Source organism: Spermophilus citellus (genome assembly GCF_964194105.1).
Source record: "Spermophilus citellus genome assembly, chromosome: 4".
Lineage (NCBI taxonomy): Eukaryota > Metazoa > Chordata > Mammalia > Rodentia > Sciuridae > Spermophilus > Spermophilus citellus.
Window position 1 is genome coordinate 129,541,731 of NC_138185.1, and position 18,967 is coordinate 129,560,697.

An 18,967-nucleotide genomic window follows, 5' to 3' on the forward strand; every position below is an offset into this window, starting at 1 on the left:
CTTTTACAACCTTTGGGCCTCCCATTTATAGCCCCCTCTTTTTTATCCCTGGTACCTGCTCAAGCAGGTTTTTGCCTTGTCTTATCTTTTTTGTAGCTGATCTACTATCCAGTGACTGGTTGCATCATTTCCTTGGGGATGTATTGGGGACCTTCAACATCTCTGAGGAAAAGTCATTAGTATTAACCAAAGTAGGGGGCAGAAACCATTCTGGTGTGCACTTTATCTTTCAAGTTGCAGGTCAGGGCCCGTCTTCTTGTTTTCATCCTGATCCATCTTCCCAGTGCCTCTCTTTTTATGGCTAGTCATTTCAATGTAGCCTTCTGCCCCTCTTTTCTTTTCCTTGAGTAGCTACTCTCTATCAAGAATGCTGGATTAGCAAAGATGCCTACTTTCTTCTTATTATCCTGAGACTTACTTTAACCTTGTATATCAACTGTCTTTCAGTTGCAAGTGAAGAAAACAAGCCCCAAATTGTCATAAAGAAAAACAGAAATTTAAACAGGAAGATCCAGCAGTCTGAAAGCTTCAAGTGATCCCTAATGTATGTCTTAGAAGCTGGACTTAATTTCTCCTTCACTTTCTCTCCTCTCCACCTCCTCTGTTCTAATTCAAACTCTCCCTTCATGGTCCAAGGATGTTTGCCAATTGCCTTTAGGAATATATACTTCCTGGGTCAATTTCAAAGAGATACATAAAGATCTTTTTTCCTTAGACGACTTCATTTAAAAAAAAAAAAATCCCTGACTGAACTCTGTGCCCAACCCTGAACCCTTGGGACCTGGGGAAGAGAAATGCCAATTGGTTTAAGCCAGTCAGTTTCACTCATGGAGGTGGAGGTAGAGTCAAGTCCACCTATACTATTTTGTGGAAAATTTCAGGGTATTATTAAAAGTGGGTGAGGGAGAGTTGATACAAGAGAATAAATAAATCTAGGGAAGCAATTAGCAAATGTCGTAATATATACCTTGGAAATCTTTACCCCAACAAGTTTACCTTTTGCTCTACCACCTGGTTAGTAGTTGTTTTAATCTTTTTGTATTGCTATAACAAAATGACATACACTGGGTAGCTTATAAACAACATAAATTTATTTCTCATGGTCTTGGAGGCTAGGAATTCCAAGATTAGTGTTGGGACAGGGCCTGTTTTCTTATAGATAGCATTTTTTTTGAAGTACTGGGGATTGAACTCAGGGGCACTTGACCAGTGAGCCACAGCTCTATTTTGTATTTTATTTAGAGTAACTCACTGAGATGCTTAGCACCTTGCTTTTGCTGAGGCTGGCTTTGAACTCATGATCCTCCTGCCTTAGCCTCCTGAGCCACCGGGATTACAGGCTAGTGCCACTGTGCTTGGCATAGATAGCATCTTCTAGCTGTGTCCTCACATGATGGAAGGGGAATATGAGCTCCTGTTAGCATTTTATTTTATTGATTTTTTTTACCATTAAAATAAAATTTTTACTTTATTAAAAATCAGCATAAATACAACAGCAGGGATATAGTTAGTACATTTATTAAAATACAGAATAAGAGTGAAAATGATCATATATAATAATCTTCACTTTTGATATTCCAATTACAGCCTAGGAGAGCTTGCCAAATTTGGCCTATTTTATGAGGACACTAATTCCATACATGAGGACTCCATCCCCATTATCTAATCACTTCTTAAAAGCCCCATCTACTAATGCTATCACCTTGGGGGTTAGGAGTTCAACATATGAATTTTTTTGGGGGGGATACAAACATTCAAATCATAGCAATAGTCTTCCTGGAAATTTTGCCTTCATCTAATATCTCCAATGCTCAGTTATGTTTAGTGCTTCCCATCTTCTTTCACCCATGGTAGCGATAGACAACTGTATTTGTACAGTGTGCTAGAATAGACCTGGGCAGGAGATGACTGGACTCCTTGGCTCCTACTTGACTCCCTTGAAGTGTGATCAGAATCTTAGCACATTGGCTATCTGTTCTTGGCCCATTTATGGGGAAGCTCTGGTCTACAAAATGAAGTTCAAACTTTATTTTTTTACTAACTCAATTAACAAATATTTATTGACCTACTGTGAGAAGGACATTATCAGGCAATAAACATTTAAAAATGGAATAAACTTAACTCCAATTGCTCCTTTTTGGGACTACTTGGCTTTAGTAAGTCTAGTGCACACAACCCTAGAACACCCTGCACGTTCCTTTCTATAGCTTTCTTCTTGCCTTTTTCCACCTCTGTTCTCTCCATTCCTCTACACTCCAAGTACCTTTAAGGGAGGGGTTCTTCGATTTTGGCCCTTCTCAGTCCAGTTGCATTTAAAAAATAAAGGTAGGGACTCAAAAAAAGATAGAACATGTTTTTAGTTTTTCAGGGAAACTAACAGTGTATTATGATGATTATTATTTTATAAAAGAATGATATTTTAATGAAAATGTATCTGAGTTTTGTTAGTGAGAATGGGGCTAATAATGCTTATCAAATGGGGGAGCTGTAAGATTGATGATATCAGGTATATACCTGGAATACAATAGAGGCTCAGTGAATTGCCGTGTATCTTCTGCCCTCTAATTAAACCCTTTGCGTGAGATTCAAAATCATTCACAACCTGGGCCCAACTTAGGCTCTCTAGTTTCATCTCTCCTTACTCTGGATATTTTGTACTATATCTCAGCAGTCCTGGTCTACTGTGTGGTTCAGGCAGGTTCCTTAACCCTCTGTTGCCAGAAAAAGAGGTACCATCAAATGGAGTCATCATAAGGATGAAATGAAATTATATATTTCAAGAACTCTGGACAGTGTATCATTAAGTGCTCAATAAATGCTAACTTGATATAGTACTTATCTCCATCATATGACAGCCTTCCACCCACCCCTGACTTCTCCCTTCTTCTCTGTTTTTTCTAGATTCTGCTCATCTTTAAAACCTAATTCAGTGTTCCCTCCCAGGAATGGTACCCTGGGCTTCCTCCACACTCACATGTGCCTCCCCTGTCCCATGCACTCTGTTGCAGTAGGGTGACTTGCTCTTCTGTGTGTTTCTCCAACTAGTCTGTGAGTTTATAGGGTAAAAAAAATAACATTGTTTAGCTCTAAAAAAGAAAAATGTACCTGCATTGTACACTTAAAAATTATTAACTATGTTATGTATATTTTACCACAACTTAATAAAACTCCACAAGTGTAGACTTTTTCAAGAAAGGATGAATGTTTAACAAAGATACAAAAAGATAGAAATTAGAATATTAAACAAAAAAGGAAATTGGAATATCTTTGAATGTAGAAAAAACACAATTTTTTATTTGGTTTACCATAGCACATTGAGATTGCTTTTATACAAGTTTATTCATTCTGGAATGTAAATTGAACAATGAAATACAAAGAAGAGCCAAATCTTGGACTTTTATTTATTTATTTATTTATTTTTACCATATAAATCTTTCTTTTTTAAAATTAATCAATTTTACTTTTACACAAATGGAGCACAACTTTTCATTTCTCGTTTGTACATGATGTAGATAGAGTCACACCATTCATGCCATCATACCCATACATAGGGGTAATACTGTCCATCTCATTCCACCATCTCCCCTGACAAATCTTAGACTTTAATGTAATAGGACTGTGTCAGTACTGGGATCTTAAATGGGAACTTAAAGGTGGAGATCCACCCCATACTCTCAGCAAATCCTCTTCCTTCTCCCATCCTCCATATTTGTGGAGCCTACTCACTTCCTTCAAGATTCTAGTTGCTTCACGACCAGTCACTTCAACACAGCCTCCTACACTCTCTTTATTAAACTCTACCCAAAGCACTAGATGCCCCATCTCTTCTGTTCTATTCTGAGGCACTGCGGGGGAAGTCACGGGAAGACATGATAACTGGGTGTGCACACTGACAACTTTTTGCTGTGGTCAGGACTTCTGTTCTTTTTTTTTTTTTTATATACTTATTTGCAATTTATTTATTTATTTATTATTTTTAAATTTTTTATTGATTATTTAAAGCATTACATAGCTCATGATATATCATCTTTCATACATTAGACTCAAATTGTGTTTTGAACTCCCATTTTCACCCCAAATACAGATTGCAGAATCACATCTGTTACATATTCACATTTTTACATAATGCCATATTAGTGACTGTTGTATTCTGCTACCTTTCCTAACCCCTACTATCACCCCTCCCCTCCCCTCCCCTCCCATCTTCCCTCTCTATCTCCCCTGCTGTTGTTCAATTCTCTCCCTTTTTTTTCCCTCCCCCTTGCCCCTCATAACCTCTTATAATTCTATGTATCATTGAAGGTCTCCTACTATTTCCATGTGCTTTCCCTTCTCTCTCCGTTTCTCTCCCCCCATTCGTCTTTGTTATCTGTAGGACTTCTGTTCTTATAGAAGGCCTCCCAGGGCATGTTCAGGCCTTCCCTTCTCCTGTTAGAGCCCCCAATCCCAACCTCAAATGTTCTTTTCAAAGTATATCTCTCCTACTTTATGGAGGCAAGGTAGCCCATTGTTTCTTGAACTTTATAGGTGTCAGAATCTCAGAGGAATATGTTAAAAACACAGTGTGCTAAGCTCTACACACAGAATTTCTGATTTGGTGCTTTTTGAGTAGGGCCAAAGAATTCATACTTCTTGGAAGTGGCCAGGTAGTGCTGATGCTGCTGGTCTAGGGACTGTCCTTTGAGAACCCTTATTTGATCCAGTGGTTTCCAAACTGCTCAGCGGAGGCCCAGGACTTCTGAGGAGCCACTGAAGAGACTTCATTGCAGAGAGTGGGAAAGGGGCTCTGGAAGAACCCTACCCTACTCCGGTAGAACAGCTTCCCATATATCTGTTTTGTTTTGCTTACAGGACTTCCAGGTAGTATTCATATGAAAAAAGCATTCCAAAAACCTGTTCCTTTCAATCTTCTAGCCCTCATGGATCTATCCCTTTTTCGGAATTTATAAACGTACCACACAGACTAGGGTTTCTTGTCTCAGGCTTGTGAGTTTTAACTCCCCCCCCCCCCAGCCAGACTTTCCAGAATGAAGTAATAGAAAAGAGCATGGAGCTCAAAGTCAGAGGACCTGCACTGAAGTCTCTGTCCGCTACACATTGGCTGAATGCCAGTGGTTAAGTTCTCTGAACTCTCACAGTGACCTGTGTTAATTTTGTAGGCCTAATGTATAGTACCTTTGTTGCTAAAATCAGAAGATTATGAAGCCTGATGTTTTTGTGACATTACTTATACAAATAGGAATTTTGTGTCACTGACTGACTCATTGGTTTGTAGGAGGTTCTGTCTCTGGGTTCTGGGAATCAGTCACACGTCTTGCAGTGTGGGTGTCTGTTATCCTGTTGACGGTCAAGCATGTGTCATGTGGGTGAGGACACACAGGATATGTAGATATTTAGAAAGGGAAATGGTAAGAGTTTAGTGGAGATGGTGTGTGCCAAAACTTACTCTCCTTTTGGAGAATAAAATAGAAGAGAGGCTGGGAACAATTAATTGTTGATATTGGACATGAGGAAGTGGGAACACCTTTTATTGGCATCCCAGTTGTGCTTGCTAATACCACACTCAAGAAAAAAAATACAGCTTCAAAAAAAGGCATTTGCTGTCTTTGGTTAGTACCAGAATGTAGTGAAATGATTACTGCTGCTAGTGCTAATACAGGTGCTTCACAAGATTTGCTTTCTATTTTTTCAATAACCCTCTCATTTTTCTGTTAGTCTCCCACTACAACCCATACATCCCCATGCCAGTCATTATGGGATGTGTAGGTTAATTCTTTATTCCTTAGCTCCTATTTCTCCACCACCTTCTCTTGTAATATCATTTTGTTGTCCATTATTCTTTTTCTTTTTATTTTTTGGGACCAGGGTTGAACTCAGAGGTACTCAACTATTTTGTATTTAATTTAGAGACAGGATCTCACTGAGTTGCTTAGTGCCTCACCATTGCTGAGGCTGGCTTTGAACTTGTGATCCTCCTACCTCAGCCGCCTGAGCCACTGAGATTACAAGAGTGTGTCACTGCGTCTGGCTGTTGTCCAATTCTTAAAGGTAGAAGTTGCCTAGTGCTAAGAGCCACAGCCAAGTAATATTATGCATGGCACTTTTGGTTGTAAGGTGATGCCAGCTAGCCATTGAGATGATATGATTATGTTAAGATCTGCATTTATATGGATATTGGACTCCTGCTGTTCACCTCGGCCTGCTGGGACTCCTGAAGAGTTTCCATTGGTTGGGGAAGTACAGTAGGAGGGAATTCCGGGGCAGGAAGTTGTTCTGGGGTTCCGGTAGAATGACTGCGTGGGTGGACTGGTTTCTTCCCGGATGCGTACAGGGTATTGGCGGCATTTTCAAAAATAAAGTTTTGTTCCTGCTTGAGTGGCTCGTGATTCTGTGCCCAGCCAGACTGCGGCAGCCTAGGATTGTATCTTCAACTTTCTCTTTCTGGTGTCTTCCTCTCTAGTTGACTTTGTCCATTCCTATATAGTTGAATGCCATCTGTAGGCAAAGGACTCCCAAATCTAAGTAGCAGCTCTAATCTCTCTCCTAATTTTCAGGTCTGATTTAATAAGGGCATAAAGAACATTTCCAGATGAATACATTAATTCAGTCACTCAATTTATTCATTTGCATTTACTTAAACTACACTATGTACAGACTATTCATACAGAAGCAGGCAGGGCAAATATTATCATTTCCATTTTCAGATAAGTGAATTAAAACTACAAGACGTTAACCAACTTGCCAAAAGTCACACACAGTAAGGAAACTGGACAGGGACTAGAATCCCAAATTTCTGATTTCTACTAGATGTTGGAATGCTTAATGAAGTAGATCAAAATGATGCCACTCCCCGCAAAAATAGATATGTTCACTCAGAACCTGTGAAGGTGATGTTATTTGAAAACATGGTCTTTGGAGATATAATTGAGTTATGGGGCTGAAGATGACATTAACGTGGATTAGATGGGGTCTCTAAGAATCCTTAGAAAAGAAAAGGAGAGAAGACACACAGAAGAGAAGGTGATGAGAGATGGAGTCAGAGGCATGTGTGTGTGTGTGTGTGTGTGTGTGTGTGTGTGTATTCAGAAAAACAAAAGCAAAAAAAATTAGTTGCCAGCAGATCTAATATAAGTAATGTTAGGGGAAATTCTCCAGGCAGAAGGATTATGACAACAGACACAAACTAGAATCTGTAAAAATACTTCAAGATGTAATCTTGTGACTAAATTGTGAAATCATGATTTATTAGTAATAGAAGCCAGTCATCCATGACTGCTATATGTAGTAGAAAGAGGGAACTTCATGGAAACATTGCCATCTGAACTAAATGGGAGAAATATAAGATTAATAAATATGCATTGCTAGCCCATAGTGCCTGTAGAGGGGAATTGACAAGACTCTACTATTAAGCACTTTATGTGTGGTAACCATGTTTTGATTCAGGAGATTCTATCCCCCTCTCTATTCCCACCCCTACCCATCTCCAGGAACACACATGGCCAATTGGACCAGGATTGTGTGACTTCAGCTAGACCAAAGTATTAAGAATTCCGTATAATCATGAATGTGGGTGATTTGTTTGGCCTACCATGTTTGTTATCTTAAGAATATGAACTAGAGCTAGTGATGGTGGCCGGGCATGCTTATAATCCTAGGGACTCAGGAGACTGAGGTAGGCAGATCGTAAGTTCAGGTCAGCCCAGCAATTTAGTGCAACCCTGTCTCAATTAAAAAGGGTTGGGGATGTAGCTCAGTGGTAGAGTGCCCTTGGGTTCAATCCCAACACCTTTACCCCAAGGGAAAAAAATGGACTAGAAAATCAGGAATAGGGAACTAAAGCTGAAAAATGCTGCCAGGGTGTCATTCATGATTTTGGGAGTGCAGGCCAGTAATTTTGGTCTTCAATTTGGGTTTGATGTTACCTCATGGTTAGACCCAGGTTATGCAGTTTTGGCAGGAATGCCACAGAAGAAGCATTTGTCCTTCCCAGTGTGCCACACCCTAGGCCCATTCCAGTTGTTCTGTTGTTGCTCATTGTTTGCTCACTTAGCTGGAGTGCTCACTGCCAGATTCATTGGGAATATATATTTTTCTCCGTAATTAAGACGTATCTTGTGAGGTGACACTGTCAGATTTGTAAATATTCTTTTATGCCTCAATTTTTCCAAATGACTTTAGTACCTTTGATGATTCTTGCCAGAATCTATTATTTCATATAGTATTTCTAAAATGATGACTTTATTTCTGTCATTCCTTTTGCATGCATTTATTGGCATCCTGTTTTCTTTTTCCTCTATTTTTAAGAATGAATATAGATTTGTTAATTTTAAATAATTCAATATATTATAATTTTTTTTTTGTGTGTGTGTTTGGTGCTGGGGATTACACTCAGTCCTTGCAAATGCTAGGGAAGCTTTTTAATCACTGAGCTACATTCCCAGACCCCCCTTTTGTGTTATTGATCTCGGCTGGCTTCTGTCTTCTTTCGCAGATCCTAATCAGTTTTGACCATGTTCTTATGTTTTGAAATAAAACATGATCTAGGACTACACTGCACCTCCCCTGACCCAGCCCTGGATCTCCATGGAATCCTTCTTTTGTCTGTTGGACTGTGGTGTTTAGACACAGAACAGAGTGTAGGGGGTACTCTTTATACAGAAGAGTCATTGCTTCCGGACTCTTTGAAAGGACAATGCTAGGCAATATATGCTTCATTAAGATCACAAATTTATAATGATACTTTTAATTTCCCAATTCAGTACCATAGGGATTGCTTCTTCCTCTGTTCTGCATCTTAAAAAACAAAACAAACCAAAGCTAAACCTTTCATAGTGGGAAAACTGGATCCCAGCAGCACCAATATATTTATTGAGCATCCTAGGACACACACACAATACTTTTTAGAATTACTATATCAAATAACACTATTAGTAGTGAATTACCTTACCGAGTAAAGTTCAAGGTTTTCTTGCAGTTATTATCCTTAGAATATTCTCTGAGGGTGGATAGAGATTCACACTCTAAAATCACTCAGGGCTAGGAGTACAGCTCAGTGGTAGATCGTTTGCCTGGTATGCTTGAGGCCCTAGTTTAATCCCCAGAAGCACCAAAAAGAAAAAAAATTGCTTGGAATAACTATTTGACTTGTTCCAAATAGTAACTTTGTTGATGTGATATGTTCCTAGGTTGATTGGTTTTTGTTTATGTTCTTTTTAGAGTTTCTTCAACCTGTTGATTTAATGTTAAATTTTGGAAATGTAAGCATTTACATGGCTCAGAAGTCAAAATTATATAGAATTATAATCAGAGCAGTTAAATCCTTTTCCCTGGCTTTTCCACTTATTTTCATCTTTATCCTGTAGGTTTCTGGTTTATCCTTCCCTTTTTCCCCCTTTATTTTATTTTTTTTTCAAAAGTAAGAAAATAAGCATATTTTCTCATTTTTCATTTTTTTCTTATAAAAGGTAGCATATAATACATATTTTTATTTTTCATACTGTTTTTCCCATTTATACAAATATTTTAATTCTGATTTTTCTCTTACATGTTTCTGACAGTTTTGGCTGAATATAAATATAAATACTTTTTGGAGATGAAACCAAAAATTTCAAAGAAGTTCCCAATTACTGACGAAACATTTTCTATTCTTGATGCTCTTGAGGGCACCTATGATGCAGAGAAAGAGGAAAAAAAGATGTGATGAGTGATGGAAAGGATGGACAGGGGGTGGCATTGATTTACATTTGTCAGTCTTTCCACTAGATGGCAGTAACAGTCCAAGAATAGAATTCCTTAGTATTCTGAAAAAGGGATCAGCCACCTACTTGGAAGGAGGAACCATGGAACATGGTAGGACAGTCCCCTACTGAACGCAGAAATCTTTTAAACAATGACAATTTTAGCTTTTAAAATTTAATTCTAAATGCTGTTTGTTGCTAAGGAATCCAAAATTATACTAAGAAGAAGACTCTGATCCTGAATCTGCTTATGATTGATCTATGATGTGATAGCTTCTCAAATCAGACAAGATGCTATAAACAACAAATATTAACTTTAAGATTCATTAAAATGTATTTAATACCTAAAGTTATATAAAATCTCTCTATTAAAAGTATTTTATATCCCTAATTTTGATTGATCTTTATTTTTAAAATGAGTGAAAAAAATAGGCAAACCAGAAAGTAAAATAAATATTAAGATTCATTTTAACTTGGATTATGATCTGGTAGCCCACTTCAAGAATAAGTGAACCATACTCCTGATTCATTTAGTATCAGTTTCACCATTTGTGGCTCTGCTGGGCTGTGACTTAGAAGTATTTTTACCTGCAGGCTAACCTCAGCAGCTGGGCTTATTTAGGTTTAATCTCACAATCAAAGCCACTACCTGAGAGGCTGGGAGAAGCTTGGCATCTGAGGGCTGCTTGCAAAGCTGAAGGGTTCTCTACTCTTCTCCTTGCTCTTTGGCTGTGTCCCCCCTTTCTGTCCTGCCCTGAGCCTGCTGCTAAGATCTACATTTTTTGGAATCCTAATTGGAGGAAATGCCAATCAATCCCAAGTACTGACTTAACAAGGCCAAACACAATATTCACAAGAGGGAGAAGTGATCTGACCAGCTGGAAAGTAATCAAAGAAGGCTCCCAGAAGTAGGTAAGTTTGGAAAGGGTGCTAAAGGAAGTAATATGGATGAGTAGGTAGCTGGGCAAAGGTAGACATTGTGGATAGGAAAAAAGATGTAAAAAGCCATGGATAATTGCAAATCATGTCATTTTACAATTAGCCATTCTTGCATGATGAAATGAAAGAAAACATGATTTAATTGTGAGTGCAAAAATCTATCATGTTCACCAGAATATTTGAGAATGTCCTTCACATCACTTCCCCTCCTTTGCTTTTCTATCACTGATATCAGACTTTCTATTCTTTAAAATGGACTCAAGGTATCAGGGTGATATTCCTGCTTCCATTCTTTCCTCTTCCGGTCTGGTTCCTGTGCTGTTTCTAGAATTGTCTTCCTAATGCATGACTCTGAGAAGGTGTGATTCCTTCTGTTCTGTATAATGAGGGTCTCTGCATCAGCTCACCTGCCAGGATCAGCTTTCAGGGCAACAAAATTGGTAGGAGGTTGGTCTCCAAAAGCCCTTCCAGTTCTAGCATTTTAGGACTATTAGATGTCATTCTTTGACAGATAAGGCACGTGTGATTTCCATTTACTTGTAGGTCAAGTCCATGTCCCCTTTTCAGATCTGCAAGGTGGTGTACTATGTGGGTCTGTATTTCCCAGGCTCTCCCTGTACTCATAATGAGTTTGCTCAGCCAAATTAGAGATTGCTGATATCACTCTACAGTTCATCATGCTGTTCCATCTTTCAGGAGTGCAGAATGCTCCCTCCCCATTTCCATTTTGTTTAATTAATTTGTTTATTTGGCACTAGGGATTGAACCTGGGGCGCTTAACCACTGAGCCACATCCAAAGCCCTTTTTATTTTTTATTTTGATATGGGATCTCTCTCAGTTGCTCAGAGCCTCACTAAGTTGAGGCGGCTGGCCTCAAACTTGTGATCCTCCTCCTTCAACCTCATGAGCTTCTGGGATTACAGTGGTGTGCTATCATGCTTGGCCTCATTTTCATTTTAAGTGCTTATTTCATAGAGCTCTTGGAATCTGCAAAGTTTGCCCTTTGCTATTGTGGTACTTATAAGATAACCTCCCATAATCCATGCTGTCTAGTATTTTTGCCCTATAAAATTCCTGCACTGAATCAGGGCCAACTCTGTATGGCCAATGGAATATGGTGAGTGTAAAAAGCCTGTAGCTTCTTCCTTTTTTTTTTTCCTATGGTGCTGGGGACTGAACCCAGGGCCTTGGGCATGCAAGACAAGCACTCTACCAACTGAGCTATATCCCCTGCCCCAAATGCCTGTCCTTCTGTTTGGTCTCTTGGATCACACAGTTGGGAGGAGCCAGTCACATACCCAGGGACACTGAAGCTTGTGGAGAGAGATGGAGAGACACTGAAGTCACCACCACACTTGCCAACAATGTGAAGGAGTTACTTAGAAAGTGAATCCTACAATGCATGTTTTTGGCACATTTGTGTAATATAAGATAATTATAATTTTGTGGGTTAGTCTCTGTGTCCTTTATTCAAAACTGGAAACACATATGCAACAAAATTAAATTAAACCCCTCTCTCTCACTATGCACAAAACTCAACTCAAAATGGATCAAGGACCTAGGAATAAAACCAGAGACCCTGCATCTAATAGAAGAAAAAAGTAGACCCAAATCTCCATCATGTGGGATTAGGCCCCAACTTCCTTAATAAGACTCCTTTGGTGCAAAAATTAAAATCAAGAATCAATAAATGGGATGGAATCAAAAAGGTTTCTTCTCAGCAAAAGAAACAAACTGTGAGGTAAATAGAGAACCTTCATTTTGGGAGCAAGTCTTTACCCCTCACATATCAGATAGAGCACAATCTCTAGGGTATATAAAGAATTCAAAAAGCTAAGCACAAAAAAAACCAAAAACCCAATCAATAAATGGGCCAAGGACCTGAACAGATACTTCTCAGAAGAAGATACACAATCAATCAACAAATATATGAAAAAATGTTCAACATCTCTAGCAATTAGAGAAATGCAAATCAAAATTACTCCAAGACTTCATCTCTCCAGTCAGAATGGCAGCTGTTAAGAATACAAACAACAATAAGTGTTGGTGAGGATGTGGGGAAAAAGGTACACTCATACACTGCTGGTTGGGCTGCAAATTGGTGCAGCCAATATGGAAAGCAGTGTGGAGATTTCTTGTAAAATTGGGAATGGAACCACCATTTGACCCAGCTATCCCTTTCCTCAGCCTATACTCAAAGGACTTTAAAAAAGCATACTACAGGGACACAGCCATATCAATGTTTATAGCAACACAAACCTAGATGCTTTTCAATAGATGAATGGATAAAAAATGTGGCATATACACACAATGGAATATTATTCAGCAATAAAAGAGAATAAAATCATGGCATTTGCAGGTAAATGGATGGAGTTAGAGAAGATAATGCTAAGTGAAGTTAGCCAATCCCAAAAAAACAAATGCCATATATTTTATATAAGGAGGTTGATTCATAGCGGGGTCGGGAGGGGAAGCGTGGGAGGAATAGATGAACTCTAGATAGGGCAGGGTGTGGGAGGGCAAAGGAGGGGGTATGGGGCTAGAAATGATGGTGGAATGTGATAGACATTGTTATCCAATGTACATGTATAAAGACACGAATTGGTGTGAATATACTTTGTATACAACCGGAGATATGAAAAATTGTACTCTATTCGTGTAATAAGAATTGTAATGCATTCAGATATAATATATAAATAAAAAAGGTTAATTAAAAAAATAAGAAAGTGAATCCTCCAGCCCCAGTAGAGACCTCAGAGGCAGCCTCAGCTAACATCAGAACCATGCAGCCAGGTTGCTCCTGAAGTCCTGACCACTCCCATACACTGTGTTGTTGTTCTGAACCTCTAAGCTTTGGAGGGATTAGTTACACAGAGACAGATAATCAATTATCAGGCCTCTGATGAAACAGTTATTGGAGCTGACTGGAGTGACTTGCTCTGCAATTTCTATTATTAGAATCAAAGTTCTGGTTTTTAAGGGACAGGAAGGCCTTAATGAGGCCTGTAGATCTCAAAGCAAGGCCCTGGTTTTTCCAAGTCTTCTGCTTCTCTCCCAAACTAGATGATTGATTCATTCTTACCTCCTTCTACCTATGCATTATGCAGAATCACAGCCTAACACAGTTTATTCCTTCAGCAAAAGAACAATAGAGGGGCAGAATAGGGGAGCTGAGGCCACAGGTTGTGCAGCCAGGGGTGTCTAGTTTTGAATCTCAGCTCTCCCTCTCCCTCTCCCTCCCTGGCTTGGCAGTGTTGCACGGAGATTGAATGTTAAGTTATATGCAATGCCTGGAAATATCCAGAACACAGTCAACACTACTGTTTTATTGCGGAGACCCTCCAGACATCAGCCTTTTCTGTGTTACTTCCTTACTGTATTTTCTGTCACAGCATCCTGCTGTGAGACTTTAAGCCAGCACTCTTGCTTTCTACCCAGATTCTCCTCTGTAGAGCTGCCAAGATGCTCTTCTTCAAAGCTAAATGTGACCATGTTGTTCTTCTGCTTAAAAACCACTACCAAATGACAGAACAAACCTATAGAATTAAAGTTAGGATTATTACTTTTTGAGGAGAAGAGAGTGGAGAGTGAATGAGAACACGTAGGAAGGGGGCTTTTCAGGTACCAGTAAAGTTGCTTCTTGACTTTGATGGTGGTTATACAGATAAGTACCCTTCTTGAACATTCTAAGCCTGATTTTATGTGCATTTTTCTGTATGTATATTACAAAAAAAAGCCTATTAAAAATCTAATCATAAAACAAGCAAATGTTGGCTTTTCTGCTATCAAGGGATTTTCTGTGGATTGAATGTGTCTCCAAAAGCTCATGTGTTCAAAACTTAATCACCAGTGCAATGGTGTTGAGAGGTGGGGGCCTTTCTGGGGATTGGCAGAGCTTTCATGAATGGATTAGTGTTGCTAGCACTGGTAAGGGCTCATTATCACTATAGTAGATTTGTTGTCAATGTGAGTCTGAGCCTCTCTTGTGCTCTCTTGCCCTTTTGCTTTCCACCATGGAATGACACAGCAAGATGGCCCTTACCAGATGCTGCTCCATCAATCTTGGACTTCCTATCATCCAGAACTGTAAGAAATAAATCTCTGGCTCTTTATAAATTGTCCTCTCTGTAGTATTCTATTATAGCAGCACAAATGGGCTAAGACAAGGGAGAGACTCTCCCCTATACATTGGCATCCAGAGCTGCCCTGAGGTATTTGTTCAGGACCTACTTCCCCAGACCATAACTTAACCCTGTGTCCCACACATCCCTAGTCATACCTCTCATCATTCCTTTCCACTTGCTCTTTCCTTACCTCAATTCTTATGTCACAGGAAAAACGCATGTTCATCTTTCCCGAGCTACACAAAAAGTGCCACTTACGAAGGCTTCTATGAGCTCCTTAAGCAGAGTGAGTCACTGTCTCCTCGGGGTCATCACAGTGCCTCTCTCACAGCAGTGATAGGACTGTCAGTGATAACGGAAATGCTGCGCTGTATCTGTGCTCTCTAGTATGTTACTCACTAGTGCATGTGGCCATTGAGCACCGCAAACCTGGTAAGGTGATCGAGGACATGAATTTTTAATCTTAATTTTTAAATAAGGATTGGGGTGGAAGAGGCAGCTTTAAGAAAAGTGAAAAGAGGAACAGAGGAAGTGGCTTAGGCAGCAGGTGTGGGCCCAGAACTTCCTAGAGCCCATAAATACTGGAGAGGGAATATTTGACCCATAACTCCTGCCATGTTAGGTTTGAGAAGATACAGGTGGATTTTTGTTCTTTGGAGGACAGCCTAATAATTATCTAAGACAGATCAGTGCTTTTGTAAAACATTCTGCTAGTGCTTCCCAAAGCTGTCTTTGCATTAGAATCATCTTAGAAAATTTTGAAATGTATAGATTCCCCAGTCTTACCCAGAACTATAGAATCAGAGTCTCTAAGAGCAGGGCCCAAACATTCCTATGTTTTGAAAAGCTGCCCTGTTGATTCTCTTAGAATTTATTTAGGTGGCTATTTAGGATTCACTGCTCTAAACATATAATACAATTTATATGTATATAACTTTCCCCAGTGAAGCACAGTATGTTTTTTCACTCCATGTATATTTTAAGTTCAGGAATTAGAATAAGTAGAATTATGCTTTCACTTTAACACGTGGTAAATATTGATCTACTTTGGCAAACAGCATTTACTGAATAATGACACTGATAGCCCTCTGGAGTATTTCCAGATGCTTTCTTATCTGTATTTTCATAACTTCTCTGTGAGATCAACCAGGGAATATTTGATGAGTTCCTAGTGTTGGTCTCACAGTGCTGGGTTGACAGGGAAATAACTGTTCTTCCAACATTACATCAGGAAAGGACCAGAAGTGGCTTTAAGTCCCAAGGCCAGTCTGGGAAGCTTCAGGGATCAGGGCCTGCAGTGATCCATGCCAGTTCATCACAGTAGGAGGCTTTGCTGATTGGAAACTTGTGAGTTTACTTGGAACTGGCAAGTATTGTTCTGCTTACCTGGGGGATTTCCTAGAGGTCTGTGAGGGCTCTATGCCTTCTTCTTTCTTGCTCTCTTTCTTTTGCATTCAAGCTCCTGATTAACAGGAAAAACACTCTTATTCTAACTTTCCCAGCCAGCTACCAGTTCATCTCATTTTTTAAAAAACAGGCTTTTAGAACAAGTAATCTGTAATAATGAACTCCAGCATCAATTTTCTCTCTTAGTCTTTATTGTGTATTTTCTCTCCACTTCATCCAAATAACTCTGACTTGGGCCATACAAATTCCCTTAATAGTTGGACACTTTTGAAATCTTATTTTTTCATCTTTTCCCTCTTCCTGCCTTCCAGATCTTTCATCAGGTAGGTATTTCTGCTCCTTCCCTGGCCCAGCCCCTCCATTCCTATTATTCCAGTTTCTTGGATCATTCCTCACTGAGGACCAAGGACCACACTGGATTGACTGCTTCGGATCTCTTCGTTCAATTTCACCCTACGCTCAGTTCCCAATAAAGAATTCTCCCCAACTAGTCATTGTCCAACTCAAAAGATCACATGGGCTTTTGACATTCAAACCATTTTAACTGGCTTGTAATAATTGTATATATTTATGGGGTACAGTGTGATAGTTCAACACATGTATACAGTGCGTAATGATCAGATCAGGAGAACTGGCATGTCTGTCACTGCAAACATTTATCATTTCTTTGTTTTGGGAACATTCAAAATCCTCTCTACTAGCTATTTTGAAATATGTAATTGATTGCTGTCAACTGAAGTTACCCTACTGTGTCACAGAACATTGGAAGTTGTCCTTCCTCCTCAACTGCACCCTGGACCATTCTCTCTCATGTAGAGAGAGACCTAATTCAACACCCTCCAATGGCTGCTTCCGCGCCCCCCCCCCACACCAAATACCTGCCTTGAAACTCCCCCAAGCAACTTGCCTGTTCAATCAGAAGGGTAAGTATGACACTTTCTACCACAAACACCTCCTGAGCATGACACTCACTCTGTGAAAGCTCCTTTTTCTTACTTCTTTCCAGGAAATGTCACCCAGCACCAAGGTGTAGACTTTGGTCTCAGATAGACCTATCTTGAATCTTTTTTCCTGCTCTTTTCTAGTTATGTTACATTGGGGGAATCTATTTAAACTTGATTTCTCCTCTTTAAAAGGAGGATATTGTGTCTTTTGTAAATTTCATGATGATCTGAGACCATTTACATGAAGAATCTAGTACAATGCCTAGCCCACCCAGGACACTGATGAAGTCTGGCTGCTAGAGTACTGTCACTCCTACTGCTACTACATCCGCTGGAAGCTCCTAGTCATTACTCTCCCCTTAGCTCTTTTACAGAAAAAAAAAAGTTGAAAGTTGTTTTCATGTTTTCCATCTGCATTATTTTAACCTTCATATGATTTTTGCTTTATTTATGAATTTTAAAAATGTTTTATATACTTACCTGTGAATAAATCAGGCTCTCAAGTAGACTCTATTCCCTTCCAGAGAGTCATGTTTGAAATTTTCTTAATGGATCTTTCATAGGATTGTGGGCACACTCTCTTACCCTATAGTAAGTGACCCAGCATGGCTCTTTTCTGCAGCTAGCTCTCATCACATTATTTTCCTCCATGATCTCTTGGGTCTTGAATATAGAGGTTTTTGAGGGACTCTTTGATTGGAGGCTCTCCACCCTTGGAACTGGAGCTCTATTGTCATTAAAAGGGGTCAAATAAGGAGGAGCTGGGCCTGGCAGATAGATAAGGCAAGAAAGTCTTGCAGCTGGAGTGAGGAGAGCGGGGCTAATAGAGAGCGAGCCAGCCTGCTTCAGAGACCTGAGGCTGTCCAGGGATTGAGCTTTGTTCTTGGTGTTATGGGTTGTCTGGTAAGAACAAGGTAGCGTCCCAGACTCTAAGGGTGTTTTCAAGCCAGAGACTCATGCAAGATGCTTGGTGTGGGAAAGAATGTTACCTGGTTTCTAGAATGGGGGACAGAGTTTACTGAGAACCAGCAATAAGGCTGGCACTGGGGATAAAGCCATGAATGAGACAGAGAGTCTCTGTTCTCAGGGAGAAGTCTCTGTTCTCTTAAGGAGAAGACAGATGTCATTAATCAAAAAATTATAAGTAATTTATTAAATAGTCACAAGTGTAAAAAGGAGAAGTCAAGATGATGCCTAAATGTATGTTCTTTGAGATTAAGTGATTTAGGAGTGCAGGGTCAGAAAGGGACCAGATTGGTCTTGGGTTCTTTTAATCCAGTGAAAGAGCCAGTGGACAGAGTCAGAAATCCAGCCTTGGACAGTGGGAACTGTCTAGGTTCTACGTTTTTCTTCTTAGAATCCTCTAAAGGATAATCAATTCTTACCATTTGTGTTACCTTCTATGCAAGGTAATACTCTGCTTATCCAGCTTTAATTTCTATCTACACATCAAACAAAAACCACCCAGTTGTATAGTGAAGGAAAAAAAATGTGATCTCTAACAAAAATACTTTCTTTGGAATGTAGTTGTTGGCGAAATTACTTCCTTTAATATATGTGGGATAATCAGTGAATTTTCTTAATTAAAAATTTGAAGTTTTATAGGAAGATTGTTAGTGGTGAGAACTACTTCACATCTGAACTATATAGTCTGAAATTTCAAAGTCACTCCAAGTAGTATCACATCATGTGTCAAACAGATGTATCCAATTACCTTATTTATTCACACAGTTTCCCCCATCTAGCAACTGAGTCCTGTTCATATACAATTTGAAAGTGATTTACAACTCAGAGAAACTTCTTGGAGGCTGGAGG